Below are 13,577 nucleotides of genomic sequence, written 5' to 3'. Positions count from 1 at the left end.
AAATATGCCTGCCTTCTGTCAACATATAAAACAGTTATTGGTAGTTCTGTTACAAAGGTTTGCAACACAACCTTTCCTCTCAACATATTGGTCTGCAAAGTTGACATGCATTAGCCCATTCAAGTCAAAGAAAAAGAAGGAAGTTTTTAGATACTTCTGTATTTCCCGTTATAGTGAATAGGAAATCTAATCCCTCAGATTTCTGAACCCATGTTGAAGAGGATCAGCTCCAAACTACAGTGGACCCTCGACTTACAGACGGCTCCACTTACAGACTTTTCGAGTTACAGACTGCTCTGGCCGCAAAATTTAGGTTCGACTTGCAGCCGGAGAATCAACCTACAGACCAGGAAAAACCCAAAATGGAACAAAAATGGCAGGTTACGGATTAATTGGTTTTCAATGCATTGTAGGTCAATGGAACCTCGACCTACAAACTTTTCGACCTGCAGCTACCGTTTCAATACGGATTAATTCCGTAAGTAGAGGGTCCACTGTAGTCTAAGGAGAAACAGCTCATTTTCTAAAGAAACCAACTAACATCCAAAGTGAATGTGACAGTCTGTCCATATCCCTCACAGAGTGAAGTCCTAGCTCCAGATCTTCAAAAATGGAACCACCTTTTCCTTATTATGCAAGTAAATTAACTGGTGTTGCATTTTATACCATTGCTATGTAAACTGATTGCACAGAAGAAAACATGTTACTGATAAAAATAACGACAGTAATAATGTGTTCCAAAATGTTACCTCTAGTCTAGAGTAGTAGCATGGCCACTAGATGGGCGTCATGAAAATAAAATAAAATAAATAGTCTAGCGTAATCCATCTGTCTAAAGAACAGAATGGATGCATTTGACAGCTGAACAGGAAGCTTGAATTCCAATCTTATAAATGGTTCTACTACAGTGGTGCCTCACTTGATGAGGGTAATCGCTGTAGAACGAAATTGTTGTCAAGCGAAAGTAAAGAACCCATTGAAATGCATTGAAAATTGGTTCAATGCGTTCCAATGGGCGAAATACCTCAGCATCCAGTGAAGATCCTCCATAGGGTGGCCATTTTCCAGTGCCTGTTAAGCAAAAAAGCCTTCCTAAACACAGGACGGAGCCATTTTGCACGGTTGGTGGCCATTTTGAAACCCGATGATCAGCTGTTTTCTGATCGTCGTAAAGCGAAAAATTGGTTCCCAAAGCAGGGAACTGATCATCATCAAGCGATTTTTTTCCTATTAAAATATCATTTTGCGATTGATATAGCAGTCCCAAAATACTCATCGTTAAGGGATTTCCTCATCTAATGAGGTAATAGTCAAGCGGGGCACCACTGTATTTTCTTTTCTACCAAAAGAAAAAATTCTGCCCCATCTCATAAGCAAAATAAGGCTATCCTATCCTATTTGTTTCTTTCTTTCCCAAACTGGTACAGGGATTTCTGTTTTTAATCCTCCAAGGCCTGGTTTGCAGTCCTATGTATTCAACCATGTTAGTGCAATGTAGCAATTAGTCCTTATGTTGCGACAATGCTTTGATCCTCTCTGACAGAGGTGCTGCGTTACCAGACTACGCCAGGGGGCGTAATGGTGAAGTGAACTGCTCAGAGATTAAACCAAACAGACACTGTTGTAGTGTTAATAGTATTATTTACAATAAAGTCCATATATACAGGGGTAAATACAGCTTCTCTTGGTCTTTATACAGTCCTGGTCATTCACAGTAGTTCTTCAGTTAGCTATGGTAAATTACAGTTTCAGTAACCAAAGATTGTTACCAATGTAAATAGTCCAGCATCCACGAAGTCTTCTCCTCTCACCACAGAGATAGTCTTCTTCCAGGATCTTCTCCTTGCAATATGGCAAGTCTTCATCCAACGATGCAGAATATACAGCTCTCAGCAACACGATCACCAGCAACACAACAATACAACCAACCACCCAAACTATCCAACTACCCAAACTACCCAACAGTTTGTCTCTGCAAGCTTGGCTAGTTTTATCCTTGGTTCAACCAGTCAAATTGGTTGTCCCACAGCTGCCTCAATTAACCCAGCTGTGCTCCTCTTGTTACATGTTGCTTCACTAAATCTGATCCTGTAACAACTTATACACTGAATTGCAATGAACAATTCCCTAGGTTGACTTTGAGACCTGTCAATCTCCTCCAATTGTTTATAGCAATTCTGTAACATATCTAATTACATAGTACATTGCTTTGAACATATACAGAGTTCCTTTTGCATTCATATACATTATATCATTCCCAACATTTCACATGCTTTGTTATGTTTGGTCGGCCCCAATACTTTTGTCAAACAATCAGCTTTATTATTTTCTGTTCCACAGTATACCAGTTCAATTAAACCATTTTCTATGCTTTGCTTTACATTTTGGTACCTGATATCTGTGTGTTTAGATCTGCCTTTTACATTTGGTGAGTTTGCCATTTGTATGACAGCTTGATTATCTTCAAAAACCTTTATTTGTGATTTTATATTCAATCCCAGATCTTGTGCCAATTGTTTATAGAATACTAGATCTGTACACAATTCAGATAATGCTGCATACTCAGATTCGGCAGAAGACAATGATATAAATTTCTGTCTAGCTGTCTTCCAGCTTATCAAACTTCCTCCCAAATGCACAGTCATGCCTGATGTTGATCTTCTGGTTGTTAAATCACTACCATAATTTGCATCGGCATAAGCAGTGATAGACAGTTCTCCCACTGGTTCTAAATTTAGCTTTTTATTTTGTGCTTTAAATACCTAAGTACTCTTTTTGCTGATTGCCAGTGCTTTATATTAGGCTTGCTCACATTCCTTGATAGCAAATTTACAGCTATAGAGATGTCTGGCCTTGACCATCTGCTCAAATATAGTAAGCTGCCTACCAGTGACCTATATATATCAATATCACATTCTGGGCCATTAATATCTTCTTTCTCAAACTCTATATTCATTGGAGTTGCTGCACCTTTACAATCCTCCATCTTATATTGTTTTAGGAGTTTTAATATTTTGCTCTTTTGTGCTATTTTAAATCCTTTCTTACTTCTTTCTATTTCTACTCCTAAGTAGTTACTTATTTCTCCCAAATCTCTCAACTTGTAGTGTTTCTTTAACATTTGTATTGTCTCTTCAGCCTCTTTCTTATCTTTGGTAAATATGGCTAAATCATCCACAAATACTAACATTATAGCTTGTGTTTTCTCATTTATAAATAAACAAGGGTCAGCCTTTCCTTGCACAAAACCATTATCCTTTAAAGTTTTGGTTAAATGTTGGTTCCATTCATGGCCACTTTGTCTGAGACCATATAGACTTTTTTTTAATATCCAGCATTTACCTTCATTTTGAATACCTGGTGGAATTTCCATATAAATCGTGTGTTTCAGGTCAGCATATAAATAGGCTGTTTCTATATCAACATGCCTGGTCATGAGATTATGCTTGGCTGCATAGGTTAAAGCAAATCTCAACGTCTCTGGTCTTAGAGCCGGGGCAAAAACTTGATCATAGTCGTTTGAACTTTGTGCATACCCTTTTGCCACTAACCTTGCTCTGTACCTCACATTACCATTGGCATCCACCTTCCTTTTTAAATACCCATCTGGAACCAATTACTTTTGATTTTTCAGGCAGTTTTACCTCCTCATAAACTTTCAGTTGTTTTAATGAATTTAACTCCTTCTCCATTGCCTCTTTCCATTTTATTTGTTCCTGCTCAGGCATATTACATATGTCATCATATGTCTCTGGCTCAGCCACATTGAGACAGTAATAGGTCTCAGGCTTGTACCTGTCAGGAGTTTTTCTCTCTCTGCTAGACCTCCTAGGTAATTCTCTGTCCTCCTCGAGAGTTTCCCTCCTTTCTGAGTTGGATGGAATTTCTTTGTCTGATTGCATTTCCTCAGGTTCTACCTCTCTTTTAATTTCTTGCTCTGGTTGAGAGTCACTTTCATCCCCACTATCCTCACTACTTTCTTTCCTTTCAGGCAATTTAATTATTGTTTCTGGGGGTTTACATATTTTGTCCCAGTTACTGTGCTCATTAAATGAAGCACTGCTACTTATGACAAGTTTGTTGGTATTTGGCAACCCAAACCTAAATGCTCTCCTATTTTGTTGGTATCCAAGGAAATACATCAACCTGGCTTTCTTCTCTCCCTTTCTCCTTATTTCTTTTGGGATGTGAACCCATGCAGGAGATCCAAATACGTGTAAAAATTTTAGATTTGGTTTTCTCCCAGTCCAAACTGTGTAAGGTATGTTGTTTATTCCACTGTGCCAAAGAATATTAATATAAAAATTCGCACAAAGTGTAGCTTCACCCCAATATTTCTCAGATAGATTACTCCCCCTAATCATTGCCTCGGCCATGTTCTGCAGAGTTTGGCCCCTTCTTTCAATAAAGGCATTCTGAGTAGGTGTATAGGGAGCGGCTCTCCTGTGAGTAATACCATTTTTCCTTAATATTGCTTGAAATTTGGCATTTGTAAACTCTGTTCCATTGTCAGTTTGTACCACCTTAACCTTTTCCCCTGTTTTGCGCTCTACAAATTTGAGCCATCTTTCAAACTCTACATGTACTGCACTCTTATCCTTCATAAGATAACAGTATCCAAACCTGGACTTTTGGTCTTGGAAAGAGAGAATGTATCTGGCTCCTCCTAATGATGCACTTTTTGGTCCAATTACATCAACTGACACCAAATCTAATATATTTTTCACTTGTACATCACTATGTTTCATTATAGGAGCTTTCTTACTCTTGGCTAATTGGCATGCTTGACAATTCACATATTCATTGCATTGCCTTAAATTAACTCCTACTGAGTTTTCAATTGTTTTTCTCAATGTTTTGTAGTTTGCATGTCCTAGTCTTTGATGCCATAAATGAATACAATCTTTGTGTATACATTTGTTTTCATAGACATTGTTAGCCTTAGTACAGTTTAGTCTATATAAATTGTTTCTAGCATAGCAATTCAATTTTTCATTGTTCTTGCTAGTTATTATACATTTATCATCATAGAAAGTGCTAACAAACCCATTCTTTGCTAATGAGCTCACAGAAAGTAAATTATGCTTCAAATTTGGAACATGTAAAACATCTATTGGTCTAGCAATATAAGGCAATTTCACTTTACCTTTTCCCAGTACCTTAGCACTAACACCATTTGCTAAGCATACTTGTTGGTTGGATACAGGTTGGTAGTTAAATATTAGCTGTTTACTCTTACACATGCTGGCAGTTGCTCCAGAGTCGACAATCCACTCTTCTCCCTGTTCAGAGTTATAAATTTCCTCAGTCAGGCTTAGTGTTTCTCTCTTGCGTCTGGTTTGTTTTTCTTTTCCTTTCTTAAATTTACAGTCTTTCATCAGATGTTTTCTTGAGCCACAGGAAAAACAGCGTTTTCCAGAATGAATGCTTGCAGCTGTGTCCCCCTCCTCCTCACTTTCTTTCAGCTTATCACGGTGATTAGTGAGTTTGGAGTCTCGGAGCTGTTTGTTATCTTTTCTCTTTTGTTCTTCTTCCAACAGTTTGCTCGTTATATTAATTACTGTTAGCTCTGCTTGAGGAAGAATTTCTAAATTGGTCACCAGCTGATCATATGACTCATCTAATGAAGACAGGATAATAAATGCTTCCTGTATTTCTGTAAATGTGATGTTCTTTTCTCTTAAGTCCATCAACATTGACTTCATTGCCTCTAAATGAAGCATACACCCTCCAGCTTTCAGTCTAGTTCGGAAAAGTTTTCTGGCAATTTGAATCTGGCTTCCAACGTTATCTCTTACAAAGAGTCTCCTTAAATCCTCCCATGCCTGCTTTGCTGAGTTTTGGCCTCTCAGGTGGATAAGAAGACGGTCTTCTAGAGTTAACCCAATAATAGCCAGAGCTTTAAAATTTAGTGCTCTTTTTTCTTCATCTAGGACTGCTGGGGGATTTTCTACAATGTCCCACAATGCTTCCTTTTGTAATAGCAACTGAACCTTCTGCTGCCAAGTTGCATAATTCTCCCCATTTAACTTTTTTATGCACAGTCCAGCCATAGACATTTCGTTGGCCATTTTTACCACAGACTGTAGCCACACTACTCTGGCTCTCTCTGTTCAGCAGTTTCTTCAATAACTTCTTAAATTTATACCTGGATGCAGTCTGGTGCGCTGTCTGGGCCCATAACCAATTGACAGAGGTGCTGCGTTACCAGACTACGCCAGGGGGCGTAATGGTGAAGTGAACTGCTCAGAGATTAAACCAAACAGACACTGTTGTAGTGTTAATAGTATTATTTACAATAAAGTCCATATATACAGGGGTAAATACAGCTTCTCTTGGTCTTTATACAGTCCTGGTCATTCACAGTAGTTCTTCAGTTAGCTATGGTAAATTACAGTTTCAGTAACCAAAGATTGTTACCAATGTAAATAGTCCAGCATCCACGAAGTCTTCTCCTCTCACCACAGAGATAGTCTTCTTCCAGGATCTTCTCCTTGCAATATGGCAAGTCTTCATCCAACGATGCAGAATATACAGCTCTCAGCAACACGATCACCAGCAACACAACAATACAACCAACCACCCAAACTATCCAACTACCCAAACTACCCAACAGTTTGTCTCTGCAAGCTTGGCTAGTTTTATCCTTGGTTCAACCAGTCAAATTGGTTGTCCCACAGCTGCCTCAATTAACCCAGCTGTGCTCCTCTTGTTACATGTTGCTTCACTAAATCTGATCCTGTAACAACTTATACACTGAATTGCAATGAACAATTCCCTAGGTTGACTTTGAGACCTGTCACTCTCCATGTTAGTATACATATTAAGTTTAGCTGGCTCAGATGACAGACACTTTGTATGTGTATCTGATGCAAATAAGATATACTTATTGGAGAATGTTCCAAAACATATAGACTTCTTCACATTTGGAACAGAAAGTATCCTGTTTATGAATATAGGTAATTGTGCTTCTATATCCACAATTCAAAATGCCAGCAAATGACCCTATATTGCTACACAATATTGTGCCTGTGTTGCCAGTAGGAAAAAGGATGCCAAGCTTAACATAGCAAAGGATGGCCTGAACACTCATAACACCAGTGTCAATAGTCAAGATGGTCTACAGCAATGGTTCCCAAACTTGGGAGTGCCCAGATGTTCTTAGACTAGAAATCCCAGAAATCCTGGTCAACACAGCTAGTGCTGAATGCTTCTAGGAATTTTAGACCATCTGGGCACACAGGGTTGGGAACCACTGTCTACAGGATACCCTCTTGTGCTCACTGCCATTCACAAAGAGACAGTGAGCAAGGGAAAACCCCAGAATCTGACTCCTTTTTTCATTAGTTAACCACTTCTCTAATGAAAAAAGGAGTCAGATTCTGGGGTTTTCCCTTGCTCACAGAGGATTGGAAAAGATCGGTCTACATCCCAATCCCAAAGAAAGGCAGTGCCAAAGAATGCTCCAACTACCGTACAATTGCACTCATTTCGCACGCTAGCAAGGTTATGCTCAAAATCCTACAAGGTAGGCTTCAGCAGTATGTGGACCGAGAACTCCCAGAAGTACAAGCTGGATTCCGAAGAGGCAGAGGAACTCGAGACCAAATTGCTAACTTGCGCTGGATTATGGAGAAAGCCAGAGAGTTCCAGAAAAATATCTACTTCTGCTTCATTGACTATGCGAAAGCCTTTGACTGTGTGGACCACAGCAAACTATGGCAAGTTCTTAAAGAAATGGGAGTGCCTGACCACTTTATCTGTCTCCTGAGAAACCTATATGTGGGACAGGAAGCAACAGTTAGAACTGGTCATGGAACAACTGAGTGGTTCAAAATTGGGAAAGGAGTACGGCAAGGCTGTATATTGTCCCCCAGCTTATTTAACTTATATGCAGAATACATCATGCGGAAGGCTGGACTGGAAGAAACCCAAGCCGGAATTAAGATTGCCGGAAGAAATATCAACAACCTCCGATATGCAGATGATACCACTCTGATGGCAGAAAGTGAGGAGGAATTAAAGAACCTTGTAATGAGAGTGAAAGAGGAGAGTGCAAAAAACGGTCTGAAACTCAACATCAAAAAAACTAAGATCATGGCCACTGGTCCCATCACCTCCTGGGAAATAGAAGGGGAAGATATGGAGGCAGTGTCAAATTTTATCTTCCTGGGCTCCATGATCACTGCAGATCGAGACAGCAGCCCTGAAATTAAAAGGCGCCTTCTTCTCGGGAGGAAAGCGATGACTAATCTTGACAGCATCTTGAAAAGCAGAGACATCACCTTGCCAACAAAAGTCCGAATAGTCAAAGCTATGGTTTTTCCTGTCGTGATGTATGGAAGTGAGAGCTGGACCATAAAGAAAGCAGACCGCCGAAGAATTGATGCCTTTGAATTGTGGTGCTGGAGGAGGCTCTTGAGAATCCCCTGGACTGCAAGGAGAACAAACCTATCAGTTCTAAAGGAAATCAACCCTGAATGCTCACTTGAAGGACAGATCCTGAAGCTGAGGCTCCAGTACTTTGGCCATCTCATGAAAAGAAAAGAGTCCTTGGAAAAAACCTTGATGTTAGGAAGGTGTGATGGCAAGAGGAGAAGGGGACGACCGAGGATGAGATGGCTGGACAGTGTCTGCGAAGCAACCAACATGAACCTGACACAACTCCGGGAGGCAGTAGAAGACAGGAGGGCCTGGCGTGCTCTGGTCCATGGGGTCACGAAGAGTCGGACACGACTAAACGACTAAACACACACACAACCACTTCTCATTGTGGGTAGCTCAGTGGCTTAGAACCAGAGGTTGGGAGTTTGATTTCCCACTGTGCCTCCTTGAGAAGGGCTGGACTCAATGATCCATGGGGTCCTTTCCAACTCTACAATTCAAAGGGTATCATTATAAACACAAAGCAATTGTCATGGCTGTTTTGGACAGGTTCTCTAGGTATCCTTCTTGAAGTCCTACTATGCCAGCTCATCAAGGCTTGGAGGTAACCCCATGTTCTTGAAGAATACACCAGTGATGTACAAGTTCTGACGATTTATATAAGGCTAGTAAGGATCTGAGCACAGGCTCAATGTCTGTCTTTTGTCTGAGGACCAACCTAAATAGGTTAATCTCCATGAGGATGGTCACCACGGACAAACTAGGCTCAAAAACTGAGCATGGAATAGCTGCAGTGTGCATCGGTGGAAAGACAATTTAAACTGAATAAATCACACATCTTCAAGGTTGTATGATAGAAATGGGTATATGCACAACTAGCTTGTACCTGTATTACTGCCTGATATGGTCTAGCAAAAATATTTCAGGGATTTATTTCCTTTTTTTTTTAAGGAAAAGAGGAGAACCAGAGTGGTATGATGACTAAAGCAGCTGCTTTGACCTTGTGCTTTCCAAATATGTTGGACTACAACTCCTATAATTCCCCAAGGACCATGGATGACCAAGGCATTGTGGGAGCTATATTCCAAATAAAAAAATCCAGAAGGAATCATATTAGGGAAGCTGGGCTATTCTGCTGCCCAAGGACAAGGAAACACAATACTGAAACCCTAATTTAGCCATGAGGTTCACTGTCCTTGGACTGCTCATTCTCAGCCTGGCCTGTCCCACAGAGCTGTTGAATGAATTGTTGTGAGACAGAATAGAGGTGAGGATTGATTCATGTCATTTTGAACTCCTCCAAGGAAGTTGAAAAGATACTTTATGCAATTAGGATACTGACTACATCAGCATTTAGCCTGTTCTTTGGTCCACTGCAGGGACCAGCTGGTTCACTCCTAAAGATGGTGATCAGATGATATGTTTGCTGGATCAAACCAGCCCACCCCCAGAGTAGTCCTACATCCATCCTTCTGTTCCTTACCATGGGCTTTTGCTTTCTTCTTCTTCTTCTTCTTTTTTTTGGTGAAGGTAGGATTGCTCTCTTTTAGTTCATTTCCATTACATGTGATTGATGGAAACAAACCAAAGTGAGTTTCCTCTTTTAATTTGCCAATATAATAAAGAGAGCTATTTCACGCTATTGGCAAATTAAAGACTTCCTCATCTCTGTGGAGGAGCCAAGGAAGTTCAAACAAACTATTTTATGCTGTGCATCAGAATACCTATGTCACGTTCCTGGGGTTACAACAGCAGAGTCTGATAAGCCAGTCCTATGTCAGGAATTCAGGGTATGCAGAGCCGATATCCAAATACCAAAGCCAACTCACACAACATAGTCCAGGGTCAGAGTCCAAAACCAAGGGTCCAGAGAACAAGGTTCAAGGTTGTCAGGAGCATGGATGCAAGTCAGAGGTTTGACTTGTTGCTTCCACGGATTTTCAGCCCTCTGAGAACTGTTTATATAGTAAAAACAGCCCTTGAAGTGCTGGAAGCCTTTTCATCCTGTCAGAACTCAGGGCTAGTTGATCGGATGTTCCTGCAGGCAGCCTTCAAGCGATCCTCTGCACTTTTTGTCATAAGTCTTCCCCAAAGCCTGGCCCTTAGCCTGTCTACTGGGGGAGGAGAATCTGGAGGTGATTCAGGTGTTTGTATTTCTAATTGCTCAGCATTCTCCTCAGCTACAGTTAACCCTTCAGGTTCCAGATCTTTGGCTGCACTCATGACAACCTAATACACATGCCTAACTTGTAGCATACATACTTAACACTTTTTAAAGTGATGTCACACATATTTGCTGTTCTAATTTGTTGTTGTTATGTGCTATCAAGTTGCCCTCCTAGACCAGTGATGGCAAACCTATTGAATGCGTGCCACAGCTGGCACACAGAGCCCTCTCTGTGGGCACATGAGCCATAAGTCGCCATAGATAATTACTTACCCGTCCTCTGATCCCAGATTTTGGCACTCCCCTCTGCTGGTGCAGTGGTCCACCAGAGGGGGGCAATGGCAACCATTACCAGTCTAGCCCAACGGGGGATTGGAGGACCAGGAAGTATTTCTTTGTTAAGGAAAATAGGGGGGACATTAACCCTTGCAGTGCAGGAGCAGTTGTTTTTTCTAAACTAAAACCTCAGCGTTTGGGTTTTAATTGCAGTATTGGCACTTCGAAATAAATAAGTTGATTTTGTGTTGCAGTTTGGGCACTCAGGCTCAAAAAGGTTCACCATCACTGCCCTAGACTGATGGTGACCCCATTAATGAACAAACTCCAAAATATCCTGGCTCCAACAGCTCTGCTCAGCTCTCACAAACTCAAGCCTTTGTTTTTCTTTAGGGAGCCAATCCAAAATATATTTGGTCTTCCTCTTTCCCTATTGCCTCCAACCTTGCCCAGCATGATTGTCTTTTCCAAGTAATCTTGTCTTCTCATGTAGGCTATAAACTCCATATTTGTCGGCAAATTGTTGTTAGGATGTTGACATATTCAATCTCTGTGGCTTGAAATATTTCTATCAGTATCCATTTTACCCTTGGTGATTTATTTCTTCCTAGTGCTTTTTCAGCAGTTTTCACTTCACTTTCTAGAATGACAAGCTCTTCAAAATAGTATTCCACTTCAAAGGAGTCTGTCATCCTTTTTTCTCTTCTGCACAGATCTACGGAATACTATTTCCACTTTTTCTTTATATTCTCCTGGTCAGGTGGTGTGTTTCCCTGTTGGTCTCTCAGCAGTCCTAATCTAGGTTTATTTTTTTCTTTGTTTTCTTGGATCTTCTAAAAGAAATATCTTGTTTCCCCCCTTTTGATGTTCTCCTCTATGTCTTTGCACTGGTTGTTGTAGCAGTTCTCCTTGTCTCAACATGGTATTCACTGAAAGACTACATTCAGGCTCTGACACTATTTCTTTCACTTTTTACTTTTGTTTCTTGTCTGTCCTATGACCCTTCAGATGTTGCTGGACTCTCAGCTTCCATCAGTCCCAGCCAGCACATCCAATAGTAAAGAATAATGAGAACAAACTGCAGCCCTCTGAATGTACGTCAGGTTGTCCATTCCTGAAAACTGATGCTGTTAGGATGAGGCCAGGTAGTAAATATGTAACACTTGCTAGTCATTATTGAATATAACTGTTCCAAAAATCTGGATTACCTTAACCTTCAAGGCTGAACTTGATATAGTCTTTTTAGTTGATACAATTATTTCAGGCAGCAGTGATATATACTATACTAAGACATACTTCTATGGTAACCTTGCACACAATACAGCTGTACACAATGGCTAACACAGAGAGGGAATGAATTCAAAATGTGAAGAAGTGACATCTATTATATTTAATGATTTTTTTTGCCTAAATCACAGCCAGAAATTTTATTTAGCCTGAGAATCTTTATCTGCAAGATCTCCCTAGGAATGTATTCTTTGAAAATGGCCTTGTTTTTCTTGAAAAAAAATATAAAGGTTGGGTTTGTTCAACATTTTGTTTACATTTGCAAAGTAAGGGAGGAGAAAACTCTCTCCCTTTATTGCGGTTCAGTATTGATGAGCCCTGCAGCTTAGTGGTTAAACTGTAGTACTGGAGACAAGTCTCTGCTCATGATTGAGTTTGATCCCAATGAATTCAGGTAGCCAGCTCAAGATTGACTCAGCCTTTCATCCTTCCAAGATTGGTAAAATGAGTACCTGGCTCATGGGGGGGGGAGGACGGGGGCAATGTTTGCATAATTATGAGATAAGTGAAATATTAAATTTTAATCTAAGAATATGTCCAAAAATAGCACTTTTACTGATATTTGACAAGGAACAATGGACGTTGACAAAGAAAGAATTGATTACAAATTTAGTAACAGTGGCTAAATTAACAATACAGTAGCAAAGAACAGGAAGGTTAAGTGCAATCTCCAACTAAATAAATGGTATAAAGAAGTCTGGAATATGCCTATTCATGATAAATTTACATGTGAAATGAAAAGGAATATTAATTACGAATGGGTTTGGGGATATAAGGTGAGAATTTATTAATTTTGTATTAACAAAAGATAAGGGTTGTGTACCTTCAAGAGTCAATGTACTTTTGGAAAGGGAAATGGGCTTCATAAAAGGAACAGAGTATCTGTCCCAGTGAAGGGGAGCACAATAAGTGTATAAGTAGATGGTGTTTTTTTTTTGGACTTATATACCGCCCCATAGCGCTACAAGCACTCTCCGGGCGGTTTACAATTTTAATTATACAGGCTACACATTGCCCCCCCAGCAAGCTGGGTACTCATTTTATCGACCTCGGGAGGATGGAAGGCTGAGTCAACCTTGAGCTGGCTACCTGGGATTTGAACCCCAGGTCGTGAGCACAGTTTTAGCTGCAGTACAGCGTTTTAACCACTGCGCCACGAAGCTGTTGTTGTTGCTGCTGCTGTCTTATGTTTATAATATAATACACACACACACACACACACACACACACACACACACACACACATAATTAAAGTAAAAAGACAGAGAGAAGAGGAAAATTGAAAATGAGATGGACTGATAAAAAGGAAGCCACAGGTTTGAGTTTCCAAGAGCTGAGCAGGGCAGTTACAGACATGAGGACATCTTAGAGACTGCTTGTTCATAAGGGTCCCCATCGGTTGGAAGTGACATGACAGCACATTAACAGCAACAATTTTAAAAGGACCACTACATTTAAATAG

The 13,577-nt window shown here is 40.3% G+C and overlaps 1 protein-coding gene across 8 annotated transcripts in view; it reads right to left on the bottom strand.

The window, feature by feature from the left end:
• LOC110075047 (butyrophilin subfamily 1 member A1) overlaps positions 1-13,577 on the bottom strand; it is a 55,181-nt gene that overhangs the window by 40,310 nt on the left and 1,294 nt on the right. The gene's annotated exons all lie outside the window — the stretch shown is intronic.

This window comes from Pogona vitticeps, chromosome 2 (genome assembly GCF_051106095.1).
Source record: "Pogona vitticeps strain Pit_001003342236 chromosome 2, PviZW2.1, whole genome shotgun sequence".
NCBI lineage: Eukaryota > Metazoa > Chordata > Lepidosauria > Squamata > Agamidae > Pogona > Pogona vitticeps.
This window is presented reverse-complemented; position numbering and strand designations above follow the sequence as displayed.